Genomic DNA, 15,454 nt, shown 5'->3' on the forward strand with positions numbered 1-15,454 from the left:
AAGCTTCTCATGATCAGACAAGAGAGTGTTATGATGACCTTGAAGATTATCAAACCTAGTCTGAAGTTTGTGAAGATTTTCAGTCAAGGTTTTAGTGCGATCCATTTCTTCACCCAACATATCATCACTTTTGTCTAGCATGTTTTGAACCTTTTCAAAAGCCCTTTGTTGTTTCACAGCAATCTTAGCAAGTTTAGAGTAGCTGGGCTTGAGGTTTTCATCAGATTCATTCTCACTAGATTCAGAGGAGGTATATTTGAGTACCTTGGCACCCTTTGCCATGAAGCAATAGGTGGGAGCATAGTCATCATTGCCTTCACCAGCCTTGTTGGTGGAGCCATTTTCTTCAGAGTTGAAGATCGACTTGCTGACAAATGCAGTAGCGAGGGCTAGACTCGCCACACCAGACTCGGACTCCTCAGATGCCTCCTCTTCCTCATGTTCCTCAGATTCAGCTTCAGAGTCCATTTCCTTGCCAATGAATGCCCGAGCCTTCTTGGAGCTGCTCTTCTTGTGAGATGAAGACTTTGAGGATTATGATGATGAAGATTTTGAGGATTTCTTCTTTTTCTTCCCATCATCAGAACTGTAATCCTTGTATTTCTTCTTCTTTGATTCCTTTTCCCACTGAGGACAATCTTGAATGTAGTGTCCAGGTTTCTTGCATTTGTGACAAAGCCTCTTCTTGTAGTCACTAGATGAGGAATCATTGCTCCTTGAGGATCTTCCAAAGTGACCACGTCTTGAGAACTTCTAAAATTTCTTCACGAGCAGTGCTAGTTCCTGGCTCAGTTCTTCAGGATCACCAAGGCTGCTGCCAGGGTCTTCATCTTCAGACTCAGAAACTGCCTTGGCCTTCAGTGCACATGATCTGCCATAGCTCAAACCATAGAGGTCTCTCTTTTCAGCAAGCTGGAACTCATGAGTATTTAGCCTCTCGAGGATATCAGCGGGATCAAGTGACTTGTAATCAGCACGTTCTTGTATCATCAATGCCAGAGTATCAAATGAGGAATCAAGCGATCTCAACAATTTCTTCACCACCTCATGGTCGGTGATGTCAGTGGCACCAAGCGCTTGAAGCTCATTTGAGATGTCAGTGAGGCAATTGAAGGTTTGTTGAACATTTTCATTGTCGAGTCTTTTGAAGCGGTTGAAGAGATTGCGAAGAACATCAACTCGAGAGTCACGCTGTGTTGAGACTCCTTCATTGACTTTGGACAGCCTATCCCAGATAAGCTTAGCAGTTTCCAAAGCACTCACTCTTCCATACTGTCCTTTGCTCAGATGGCCACATATGATATTCTTCGCTTGAGAGTCGAGTTGCTTGAATCTCTTCACATCAGCAGCATTCAGAGAAGGTGTAACTGAGGTAACACCATTTTCCACAACATACCAGAGATTGTTATCAACTGCTTCAAGATGCATTCGCATCTTATTCTTCCAGTAGGGGTACTCCGTCCCATCGAAGGTAGGACACCCAGCAGAAACCTTGATCATACCTGCGGTCGACATAACTAAAACTCCAGGCGGTTAAACCAAAATCACATAGAACAAGGGAGTACCTTGCTCTGATACTAATTGAAAGTGCGTTATATCGACTAGAGGGGGGGTGAATAGGCGATTTTTATGAATTCTTCACTGAGGAATTTGCCGGTGAGGAAATTCCTTAGCGAAGAACTACTTGCAGCGGAATAAGTACTCAAAAGTAAACATAACAGAATACAAGCATGGTCATCATGATGAAATGAAAACAAGCACATAGTACTGAAAGCATAAACACAGGATGAAGACAAACAGACTGAAGAAATTGAACTGAGGAAATTGAGAAAGTCTTCAGTCAAAGTCTTCAAATAGATATGACAAGCACACAACACAGTAACGAGGAAATGGAAGGGTTGAGGAAATAGAACCAGTAAGCTTGGTGAAGACAATGATTTCGTAGACCAGTTCCAACTGCTGTCTCAGTTGTACATCTGGTTGGAGCGGCTAGGTATTTAAACCTCAGGGCACATAGTCCCGGACACATAGTCCTCACCGTATTTTCCTTGAGCTAAGGTCACACAGACCTCGCCCAATCACTCGTGGTAAGTCTTCAGGTGACTTCCGAACCTTCACATACTCGGTCACTCAGCGATCCACAATTCCTCTTGGATGCTCTAGACCATGACGCCTAACCATTTGGAAGAAGCACAGTCTTCAAAGGTAACAAGCGTCGGATCCACGCAGTATCAATCTCTTCAGTGATGCTCAATCACTTTGGGTTTGTAGGTGTTTGGGTTTTTCCTCACTCGATGATTTTCGCTCAAAGTCCTCAGAGGATGTGATGCTCTCAAATGACAAGTGTCAGTTTCTCTCGGAGCAGCCAACCAGCTAGTGGTTGTAGGGGGCGGCTATTTATAGCCTAGGGAGCAGCCCGACATGATAAGACATAAATGCCCTTCAATGATATGACCTTTAGGTGGGTAGATATTTTGGGACAGCTGGCACAAGGCACAGCAACGGTCAGAAATTTGAGGCTCAAATTCCTCAGGGCTATCATGTTCCTCACTGTGTAGGTAATCTGCACTAGCGAATTCCTAACTCCTTAGTCAGAACAAATTCCTCAGAGACCAGAAGAACTTCATCTCTGTCACTGAAGAATATGACTGAACTATATGAGATTTCCAATGGCTTCACTCGAAGGGATTGGTAGGTGTAGGATTTTGAGTTGAGCATCACATGGAAATTTTTCTTTAGTATTTCCACGACCCCCTTTAACAGTACGGTGTTTGCTATGACTCAAGAAAGAGAAAATGAAACTACGAAAACAAAAGTCTTCACGCTTCATGTTCCTCGAATGAATACCAAATCTTCAAGGTCACACCAATTTCTTCACTTTCAAAGTCTTCAGAAAGTCTTCAGAAATCCAAAGTCTTCAGTCGAAGAACTTCATTTTTAGGGGTCGACTTTCTCTGTAAATATCAAACTCCTCATAGACTTATAGACCTGTGTACACTCATAAACGCATTAGCCCCTTAACCTATAAGTCTTCAATACACCAAAATCATTATGGGGCACTAGATGCACTTACAGGCATAGTAAGCAAGCTTCTCCTCGTTCGGCGAGTTGACGGGACACATCAAAGTAGTACTAGTACTAGTCCATACTACGTCCTTTCCGGTTAATATGGCTTAATTTGAAACGAGAAATATACACTGGCGGTCAACGTATGTAACAATACACTCTTTACGGTCACTATATACAGTTTTGCGGTGATTATACGATCACTAGCTCATCGTAGAGCACCGTATTGCACCCTACTGACCGGCCACATAGTCGACGTGGCACTTTGTTGACTGGTTAAATTGTCACCTGGTTTCTGGGTCCCACCTGTCAGTTGGCAGAGCAAAGAAATCTGTTAAACCAAACTTTACGCAGGCGCGACAGGAGTCCAACCCTTGCGCGTGAACCACCCTGGCTGTGTATGTGAGTGCATGCACGTGTACTCCCTCGGTCTTCCAACAAAGAGTGTACATTGGCTAAGAAACAAAGAGTGTACATCTACACTTCCAATGCATCTAGCCTTTAATCTAAATCGATATTGATTGAGTAATGCACCAACTTGTGCTCTAGCTATAGGCTACATGTCTATCCTTAATTACAGCATGCAACAACCTTCATTTAATCTTCTTCTCTCAATGGTCGCATGCACACATAAGTCTGCTACTTTTGGGCGTTAATTATGCCCTGGTCAGTTTGTAAATCTCTAAATGTACAGTCTTTCATGGACGTAGCGAGTAGGTTGAGCACTTGAGCGTGAGCGTGTGTGTTGCGTCGTGTGCTGTGTGCCGCATGGGTGGTGAGTGTTGCGTGCGTCCATGTGTACGTGTGAGTGTAGCATGTTGCATGCATGCATGCATGCATGCATGCATGCATGAGGCTTTTACTCCCTCCCATTGACATGTTCATATTTCAAGCTTCGTCTGTTCGCTCCATATGGTGATACTCCCTCTGTTCCCAAATACGGAGTAAAAGCCTCCCTCTGTTCCGAAATATGGAGTATTTGTCTTTCTAGAGATTTCAACAAGTGACTACATATGGAGCAAAATGAGTGAAGTGAGCGTAGAGGCATAGGGTTACTGTAGATAGGAAGTCTTCGCGATCCATTATTCCCCATCTCGGTTAGAGATAACTATTCAACTAGTCTTCACAGTGAAGTGACAATACACGCTGTAGCAGATGGGACACTTAATTAATAAGCTGAACCAGCGTGTTGGTGTTACTAAATCAGTCTTACCCAGTACTGCCATCATGTTTGCCAGTAGAGCACGCTTCCGCAAATAAGCTTACACACCTCTCTCCTCCATTAACTGACATATGGGCCCTCTTGAGGTAGACCCACATGTCATCGGTGTAACTATTTACACTCCGAAGGACGGTATATCGTGGTAGTAGTACTTACTAGTAGAATTGAGATTTAATGCACTTTCTTCCCCGTCTTTCACTCTTCTTTCTCCTCTCTTCTTCTTCCTCCTCTCTTCCCCATCGTCAACCGCACACCATTTCTTCCCGCTCACTGCTCGCCCACCTGCGCCATCTTCCTTGGTAGCTCGCACATACCATATCCCCCCGCTTGCTGCTCGGCCACACACGCCATCTTCTTCGCTCGCTCGCCCGCCCGAATCCACTTCCCCGCTGGCTCGCAGACACCGAAAACCCCAATCACTAAGCACCCTAAAAAACCCTATGGCAGAATCGACTGCCACGCAGAGCCGCGATTCGAATTCCCTCCCCGATGTTCTCTTGGAGCAGATCTGTAATCGTATGGACCTACTCAGCACCATTCGTCTGGCCGCATGCTCGGTGTCTTTGTACCGTCTACTCGTCTGCAACCGGCCGACACTTTTCAAGACACCCTGCTTGCTAATGCCCGATCCTCGCAGGTGGCCCGGACACCAACTTGACGATCCTACGGAGGTTGCCATGGTGCCCCTCGACATGCTACCACTACCCGTCCACCTGTCCTTCATGCGCGGCCACTACTGGGCGGGCATGAAGGCCAACTGGATTGTCGTCATCCACTAATCCGGTAGTCCGTGGCGTCTCGTGGATATCTACAGCCAGCAAGAGATCACCCTTCCATCGTTGGATACCACCGCCATCGAGCCTCGCGGCCCGCCGGACACTCCTGCCTACTACGCACGAGATGTGTCGAGCTTTTGGCTCGACCTCTGTTTGCTGAAAGTTGTAATCTGCGAAGTGCCCACACCGTCAGAAGACTAACATGGATTACAAGCTCATTCCCTTGTTCAACATGGGATTAGTCTATCTGGAATCTGGTCGCCATACATGGTTATGGCTCATCGTCAATCCTGTTGAGGCAACATTACTGTCTGATGCTATAGTGCACGATGGCATCGTTTACGCGGTCGACGCACAGATTGGCTGCCTATACTAGTGGAATCTATCGTTGCGTAATTGTTCTATCTCATCTCATCTTTACCTTATGAATACGACTGCCTGTTCATTGTTACAAATTTAGAATAGATAGTATGTCTATAACCACATCATTGCTATATGTTCCTCTCATTTCCTAGATTTTTATGACCACACATTTTATTGTTAGAGTTGATATGAGAACAATTGGCATCTAATGATTGTTAGAATAGATATTATGAGCATAACCTCATGATTGCTATATGTTACTCTCATTTCCAAGATTTTTATAACAACGCATGTGATTCACTACTGCAGGATGCTGCTGACGCGACACTACGATCAGAGACCCTTTCACGAAACTGTGTGCGATGCATTAATCAAAAATGGGGACGTAAAATAACCGTCAAAAAAGGTGCAAAACATTTGTGATGGAGGATGCATCAAACACGGTTCAGATTTTACTGCGTGTGCGATCCAGGGCATACGGTTCAGTCCAATGAACTTTTGCGATGAGGCGGAACAAAAGAAACGGGCAGCCTGATGAAGGCATGTGCGATATAGAGCATACCGTTCACTCGGATGACCTGTTTGTGATTAGGCAACACAAAAGAAACGGTCAGCCAGATCAAGGTATGTGTGATTGAGGGCATACACTTCAGAAGGATTAACAGTTTGCGATTAGGCAACAGAACAGAAACGGGTCGGCCAGATCACAGTGTCTGTGATTGATGGCATACACTTCACATGGATGAACTGTTTGCAATTAGCCACAACAAACTGAAACAGTTAGATAGATCAACGTGTGTGCGCTAGACGGGCACACACATTCTAATTAAAAGAAGCGTGCGCGATGGTAATAACGAACGCTCATGGTTGTTGGAACAAGACGTGTACTGGCATTGCCTATTGCGGTGCACCCTATGGTGCAAACACCACGTACGCGGCCAAGAAGGCGTACGTGCCCATGTTACGCCTTCCGAGAATAGTGCCGCACTTATAACCGTCAGTAAATTTTGAGCATGCACCTCGTCACAATTTTATTTTAGAAGAACAGGGAGGCCGCGTCCCGTCACACTCGAAATTGCAAACCTGTTCACACCGATCAAAACCTAAATGGTTTCCCACTTAGGAGCGTATTACTACTCGGTTATAAATACTACTACTCCAAGATGATTGCACATTCTTCCTCAACTCCTCATCCACAAAAACAAACAAGTCATTCATCATCGTTCCCATGCGTCTGCCATGGCCAGCGTGAGTTCTGGGTCGAGAGATTGCCACCAGGGAGAGGCGAGCCTGGAAGCAGAAGCACGAGAGATGTCCCGCCTCGCCGCGAAAGCAGCCAACATGTCCCGCCACGCGGCCGTAGCAGCAGAGAAGTCCCGCCGCACCGCCGAAGCATCACGGAGGTCCCGCTGTGCCATCGATGCAGCAGACTGGTCCAGCCACGCCGCGGAAGCAGAAGAGATGTCCCGCCGCACCGCAAATGCAGCAAAGATGTCCTCCCACGCTGCGGCGGCCCGGGAAATGTCTCTCGGGCAGGCGAGGACTCTTACAGGCGCATGCGTGCCCTCGTCCTTAGGCAGATGGATCAGATCTCCAGGTGGGCGAGGTTGCAGGATGACCTAAAAGCCTCGTTTGAATAGTCTACCGGCGTCATCCAGCAACTAAATGAGAGCAATGTGAAGCTCCAGGCCGAGCGCGACCTGCTGAGGGCGAGGATTGTCGGAAGTGCGGGGCAGCAGGAGCAGACCACTGCCTTGTTGAAGAGGACCAGCGTCATCATTGAGAAACTTATGGACGAGAATGCCATGCTGCGCATCGAGCGCAGAGGGCTGGTGGAGGAATCCATGGATGCTCTCAAGCAGCATCTTGAGGACAAGAAAGAGCTCATCGCCGCTTGCTGCAGAGACTAGTTCCCGCGGCCTGCAGCAATACATCAACAAAGTAGAGATCAGCGAGCCAGATCATTGTCTTATTTCTTCTTTTGCCCTTGTGTATTTCGGGCGTTGCCGCATGTGTTTTTTTAATTATGTTCCTTAATATGTAAGACAATTATTATCCACTGTCATCGTCCCTATATTCATCATGCTTGCTATAAGTCGCAGTCGATGCTATATAGGTCCGTCGGATCTTAGGTCAAGATCTGTGCAAAACTTTCTTTTTAGATTTTCATTTTTCTCTCTTAAATCTCAGTCCAGTGAGACATATAGCCACGCCGTAGAGCAGGTGCTCGGGCGCCATTAATGGGGACGTTGGGAGGGAGGTGCACGACGGGTAGAGGTCAAAGGGCTCTCCTCCCGATGAACACGCGCAGGGTCTGATCGCACACCTCCCGTACTCAAATAGCTACCCCGCATGGCACCTCCTAGCCAATAAAAAAGGGGACGCGTGGCGGCATGTAATTGGTAAGTAGAACGCCCACGGTTTCAATAATACTCGTGTTTTCGATTTGTAATGTGACAGCACTTGTTCCAAAATGACTTTGTTGATTGTTAATGTGTGCGCCTTGGCGAATTGGACAGAAAAATTACCACTGCATGTTGGTGCCATGTCATGACACCATGCCAAGTTTCATGATTTTCAGGCGTGTTTTGAATTTACAGGAATTAAAAAACCAAGTTTCTCAATCTTTCCGGCCGAGCCACGACGCCCAAATGTTTGAATTTCATTCCCATCTCTTACATAGGACCTAGAAATTCACCCAAGGACACACATGTGGTTTTTCAAACAACTTTGGTGCACTGGAGCATGTGCTTGTAGTTCAAATTTGAATTATGCACATTAAATGCCCAGAAACTCAATTAATGTATAAAAAGGCCAAACGAACCCGGAATAATTCCAAAATTTAGCACGATACTTATATGTGGCCTAATCTGCCTGTGTAAAAAAATTAAGGCGGGAGAAGGCAGTGTACGTATGTTGTTTCGCACACGGAGGTGGCACGTTCCCTCTCGGAACCACGAGCCTTCTTGATGGAAGCTCCGATTTGCAAGAAGCTTACACCAAAGTTTGTCCCAATTCAGCCAAAAAAATTACCGCAGCATCCACTACAAAAAAAGACACATCCGTGACATTTTGGGCCGAACGAAATTTTTTCCTGTCATACTTATGACACTTCTATGACAATAATTATGACAAAACACGGTATCATCATAGATGTGGTGGGGTCCTACTTCTATGACAAAAAATCATGACAGAAAATGGGCTTTTCGTCCTGGGCGGGCCGGAGACGCAGCTGCATGACATTCTTTGGGCCGTCCATGATGGAAAAAACCATGGTAGAAGCGAGGGCGAGGATATGGGGGTGTTCCCGGTTACGGTGGGTGGTCGGGGCCGAGCGATGCGCGTTTCTCTCGTACATGCATGCGCGTGGGTGCGAGGCGTTGGGCTCTAAGCGAACCCGAGTGATTGCACTGCAGGCTACGCGTTACTGAACCCGAGCGATCGATCGATGGCTGTTAACTGAACCCGATCGAGCGATTCCTTCGCTACTGCTGCTAACTGAAGCCAATCGATGCTGCCTCTGGATGAACAGTGAGCGTTGCTGGGGGGGTTTGGATGAACAGTTCCCGGTGGGGGTGGATGAATAGGACCCCGTGGTGTTGCCTCCGGATGAACATGACCCCGATCGACCGAGTCGGTTGGGGCTGGATGAACAGGACCCCATGGAGGGCAGGATGAACAGGACCACCCCGTGGAGGGCAGGATGAATAGAAGATGGTGGAGGGCTGGATGAACAGTAGCCCGTGGAGGGGTGGTTGAACAGGAGCCCATGGAGAGGGCTGGTTGAACAGTAGCCGGTGGAGTAGCGCGCGGTGGAGGCAGGGTGAACAGGAGCCCGTGGATGAACAGTCGCAGGTGGAGGCTAGAGGAGGTCGACGGTGGATGAACAGTAGCCCGTGGAGGCTGGAGGGGGTCGACGGTGGAGATGAACAGTATCCCGTGGAGTCCCGTTTTGCGGTACGCCACTCCCCTCCCGATGAACAGGACCCCCGTTTCGACCGTAGCGCTCCAACACAAGTCTGTTTCCTCCGTTTTGCGGTACACCACACCCCTCCCGATCAACAGGACCCCTGTTTCGACCGTAGGAGGTCCGTTTCCTCCGTTTTGCGGTACGCCAGACCCCTCCCGATGAATAGGATCCCGTTTCGAACGTGGTCAGTCGAACACAAGGCCGTTTCCTCCGTTCTGCGGTACGCCATGCCTTGTTTCCATCGGCTTTTCCGTCCAGGCCGGTTGGCTCCCACGCGTTCCATTGCCTCCCGATGAACACGACACATTTCGTTGCCTCCCCATGAACACGATGACGACGCTGTTTCTCCGTTCTGACCCAGCCATGTACACGAGCCCTGGCCGTACGTACGCGCGAGTAGGCGTTCGAGACCCCGCCCGTATGTAAGTACGTGGCCGTATTTACTTTCTTGCACCCTGGCCGTTGTACGTACATGTACATGCTACGTGTGCGCCTCTACTACGACACGTGCGCGCCTCTACATCGACCAGTATGTACGTACACGTTCGCGACCAGAATGACAACGCTACGTACGCTTCGACCAGGTGGGTCCCGACTGTCAGGCACTTCCTTGCGTGCGAAGATGTAGCTGGCGGGTCCCCGCAGTCAGGGGGGCGAATCGTCTTTTTTTGTTTTTGCCCGAACACACTTCCTTGCATGCGAAGATGTAGCTGGTGGGTCCCAGCAGTCAGGGGAAACATTTTTTTCATGAAATACGGTGGCCCGTCCGATGGGTCCCCGCTGTCAGGTGGAGGAATAATTATTTTGCGCGTACTATGGAGGCACTTCCTTGCTACGGCCGTGGGCCCAGCTGTCAGCCTCTCCACGTACAGTCCACGTCCGATGGAAGCCGTTCCTTGACCATCTTGACCACGCCGTGCCGAGAGCACCAAGGCGGTGGACGACGGCGAGGCCTAGGAAGGGGACGACGCGGAGCCGGGGAAGCCGCGGCAGTGGAAGCCCGCGCGGAGAGGAGTACGAGGGTTCACTAGTTCGGCTGCGGTGTGAGGCTGCCGTCGCCGCAGGGCCTGGCCAGCGGTGGAAATAGTAGGGGGCGGTGAGGCCTCCGCGGCAGCATAGCCGGCCATGGGAGGCAGGAGCATGTGGCACGACCGGCGCTGCTTTGGGCGGCTGGAGCAAGAAGACTAGAGGTTGAAAAAGCACTACGGCCGTTGGATTGACATCGTATGGTCACTGGAGCTAGAATCGTTCATATTTACTAAGTTGACAAAGCACTCCATCCCCGTCAACTTAGTAGGCCCACAAGTCAGCCGCCCACCAAGGTGGGTCCCAACTAGCAGGGGGAGTATTCATTTTTTGTGCGTAATAAGGAGGCACTACCGGTGGGTCCGAGCTGACAGCGGGGGGAACGTTTTTTCGCGAAAATACGGTGGCCCATCCGGTGGGTCCCAGCAGTCAGGGGGGACCTTTTTTTCACCAAATACGGTGGCCCGTCTGGTGGGTCCCTGCTGTCAGGTGGAGGAATAATTATTTTCCGCGTAATAAGGAGGCACTTCCTTGCGGCTGCCGTGGACCCAGCTGCCAGCCTCTCCACGACAGTACTCTTCCGATGGAAGTCGTTCCTTGACCACGTTGACCACGCCGCGCCGAGAGCACCAGCGCGGTGGACGATGGCGAGGCCTAGGAAGGGGACGACGTGGAGCCGGGAAGATGCGGCAGTGGATGCCCACGCGGAGAGGAGTACGAGGGTTCACTGGTTCGTCTGCGGTGTGATGCTGCCGTCACCGCAGAATAACAGGGGGTGTGGGTGAGTAGAGGGATGCCCTGGCCAGCGGTGGGAGTAGTAGGGGGCGGTGAGGCCTGCATGGGAGGCGGGAGCAGGCGGTCCCCCGGCGCTGGATTTGGCAGCTGGAGCAAGAAGATCAGAGATTGAAGAAACACGACGGCCGTTGGATTGACATCCAACGGTTACGTCTGCTAGAATAGTTTGTTGACGTATATAATAACTAAAAAAATCTTGCATAGGCGTCAACTTAATAGGCCCATAAGTCAGACCATTCCCTCTTTTTTTAATAATTTATATATAGCTCATTGCGACTTCTTATGCAATTTATTGCAGTCCTTTTTTTGTTGGCCAGGGCCAATTTCACATATTTCTGTGGGTTCCAAACTATTTTTAATATCGAAATGTCGAGCCAGATTTAAAGTACTTTGAAGATATATTTAAATTAGGTTAATGCCTAGTGAAATAGGAATCTGAAAATGTGTTCAGAAATTATAAAGTAATTGCCAATTTGTCATCTGTTTTTATATTTACAACCCATTTCATATTACTTTCAAGATTTGCCGGCGTCTTGAAAGAGTTAGCCCATCAGGGCGTAGAAAAATAAGTAGGCCTGGATTAGGTATTCTTCAGGAAAAATAAACTGGGCTCATTTTCATAAAGAAAAAATAGCTGGGTTGGTCACATGGTGAACATAAACTATAACCCGGGGCTAGACGGGCCACAGCCCAGTTCAAACCTTGCTCCGTCTCAACAATAACCAAAAAAATACTGCTCGAGCTGCTACGTCCCAGGTGTCAGCCGATCTTGTGTTGTTCTCTTGTCTATTGACTATATACGCTCACAATGTCATGGGTCCCAGATGTCAGGAAAACACTAGGAGGAAGCATTTTATTTTCCATACGCTGACATGGTGGGCCCTAATGTCATCCTTTCCACGTACTTCTGCCGATTCCTGTTGTTTGTTGACCATGTTGACAAAGCGAGAGGGCTGCGCCATGGCGAGCACACCAAAGCACGCGGAGGACAACGGCGAGGCCTCGGACATCGGCGTTAACAATTTAGGAGACGGTGGGGTGGCGATGCGTGTGCTGAGGCGCAGCCAGCCATGGGAGGCGGAAGCAGGCGGCCCTGCCAGCGCTGGTTTGGTTTTGGCGGCTGGAGGAAGACAGGACTGAAGAAACACGACAGACTGTAAAAGCAGCAGGGCTACTTAACAACCTTAACTGAAACCAGCAGGGGCACTTAACAAACATAGCTGAAAGCAGTATGAGTACTTATACAGGTTCAACCGTACAAAGCACGCCTCGAACAGTGCTACTTTGCCTACAGTGAACCAAGGGTGTGGCCACCAAGCCCCAGGACAAGGCTCAGGCACCACCCCGCGCATCCACAACCTTCTGAAAGCGGCTTCATCTCGCAATGTGGTCAATAAACAGGATATTCGCTTTAGATCCATGGAAAAGCAGGAACATAATCTTCTGTCCTATTCTCCAAGATGGACGGGCCTTCATTATTTGAGACCACCCATGAATAAGTATCTTTTCACCTCCAAGGGGAATGGAGTAGGTCGGCATAAACATCATGTTGTGACCAAGCGCAAGTCTGACCCGACCATGGTCAGGCATCTGTATAGGAACAATAGAACTGGGTAGTTTATGTTTCTAGAAGTTCACAACTGTAATACTGTGCATAAGCAATAGTTTATGAACAACATATATAACAGAAAATAGCTCGTACCATAAGTTTCTCGACACAGTTGGACCTGTTCAACGAGTGCAGCAGAGGCACACATATCCCACGTGGCCTTCCACCATTGAAACACCCCACAAGGACCTCAAGACGATCAATAAAGTGTAGGAACTTGTGGATGTCGTCCCAGTCAACTTTAGTGCCATCAGTAACAGCCGAGTTGTTACAGAATAACAAACCTACACGTGCCACCAATTATAAGAAAATATTAGTTAGAAGTAGCATCTTCATGAGAGATTCGTTGCTACTTCTAAAGTTAAATTGTGATCAGTTAGACCGAATAGGTGGATTAAGAAGTAATCGAGGCAACAAGCAAGAACCAGATAAAAAACTAACATGGATGAACAATTGGAACGACGTCGGGGTGGAAGATCGCAGTGAAGATGAGACCAGGTTCTGCTATTTCCATCAAACTTCGTGCGCCAACTTTCAGTACGTAACACTTGAGAAAGTTTATCCAAGTTCGCCCATAAAAAAAGCAGCGATCTTCTTGGTTCATGAACCCAACTCGAAACTTATATCCATGGCTTGTCTTCACTGTTACCATTAAACTGGTGTATTCAGTTATGGCAAGGCCGAGCATCTTGAGTACATGTGTTCTGGCAGAGCAAGGAATGCACTGCAGGAAAAATAATATCAGAACACAATGTATTCCCTATATCCAAATCTAGAAATACTTTCCTCCTTCACGTCAGTGTTGACCATGGTACTAGTACCTTTTGTCCAAATATAGCAATCCAAATTTCCAAATTAGTCGACATTATGTTCAAAAAACCCCACCCTCCCGGATAGAAAAGAGGATTCTAGGAACATACTGTGCGCGTTTTAAAATCCTGTGTTAGGATGAGAAGGAACAAGTGTGGCGTCTCGCCGAGGGCGCAGAAACCTGTAGGGTCCTCGCACCTTGGGCACTGCAAATGAAACACACTAGATTCAGTAGGAAGAAAAATGCATCAACGGCGGCGGCTGCCATCCTAGGAGTACCCGCGACCAAGGGACTTGCATTTATTGGGGATGGATGAAGAATTCGTACCAGGTTCTCCATGAGAAAACCCTATGCAATCGCCGAGCGGGGGTTTTCTCTGAACAAGCAGACAAGGGAGAAGGGATTCAGGCTGAGTGAAATATTGCCGCTTCGTCCGTCCAGCTTACTGCTAAAGCTGGAAAGGTGGGGTTTTTTGTGATTTGACGGCTCATTGGGCATTAATGCGGCGCTACGACCGGGGTGTGTCTACCGTGCAGTTGTGCACTCTAATTTGGTGCATATGGCATGTGGACCCCGTTGCCGGATGCCCCACATATCAGTGCTAGGTAGTAGAAAGACATGAGTAACTAGTTGTTACACATAAATATATTTTTGACAGAGAGATACTCCCTCTGTAAAGAAATATAAAGATCTTTTATATCACAACTTTATACATAAGAAAAATCAAGGGGAATATATATAACATATATAATTATAAAAACAGAGTTTTTTAACACGGTATAGACGAGTTGGTGATGATGGTGTGCCTGTCATCCTGCAATCCGGCTGGGTGCGGGCCCCAGCCGTCAGTGTCTGTGTTCGCCGAGTTATCCGCCGCCCTGTGGGGCCCGCCGACTGGTGGGTCCCGCCGGCTGCCGGCCTCTTGGTAGACAGGCCGGCCCCACCGCTTGGGGGTCTTGTCGGCGGCTGGTTACTGTTGCCTCGCCCCTGATGACGAGGGCTTTGTCGGGACAAGCGTGGCTACAGTGTGCCGCCTCGTGGGCTCTCACTGTAGCCTTACCTCGTCTTGTCTCCTTAATGTAGCACATGCTTCGAGGGAGGGAGGTAGCCGGCTTCTGGGGTCCGGCTACGCCCCTGGCCGACTAGGGGAGGCCGGGCTGCCCTCGAGCGTCTCTCTGGCTAAAGGGGCCCGCCGCCCACGGGCCGTACTTGCGTCTATCGTGGATGACGTCGAGGCCAACATGGCTACATTGCCGCGCCGGACGGGAGATGGCTGACTCGTACGGCGTCCTGTGGCCATGCCTGCTTCGGGATTCGGGGGTAGTGGGCTGTACTATGGCCACGCCCCGTCTTATCACCGTTATGTGGGCATAGTTTTGGTGGGTGCGGTCTTGGCCGTCTTCTTGGAGTCGGCGTTCTTGATGGCCGGCTTTTGGGAGTCGGTGTTCTTCATGGCCGGCTTTTGGGAGTCGGTCCTTTTGGAGCCGGCTTCCTGGAGTCGGCCATCTCGTAGCTATCTTGGGGAAGGTTTCTGGGAATGGGTCGCCTTCTGAGAGTCGGCCCCTGGGATAGCCGGCCAAGGGAAGGCGGCCCTGTGCTTCGAATGCTTGAAGGCTCAAATGGCCTGATAATTTCTTGAGGAGCCAGGGGGAGTCAGTTAGACTACCCGTGGCTATTTACTCCGACAGTAGTCCCCGAAGCTGATTGAGCTTCGAGGTTGGGTGGGAGTCGAGAAGCTTGGTCAGCTTCCTATCTTGATGAGCCGGCAGCTGGGAGCCGGCTTCGGTTGGGTGCGCCGTCTTGGCAAAAAAATTTG

This window comes from Triticum aestivum, chromosome 1D, assembly GCF_018294505.1.
Source record: "Triticum aestivum cultivar Chinese Spring chromosome 1D, IWGSC CS RefSeq v2.1, whole genome shotgun sequence".
Lineage (NCBI taxonomy): Eukaryota > Viridiplantae > Streptophyta > Magnoliopsida > Poales > Poaceae > Triticum > Triticum aestivum.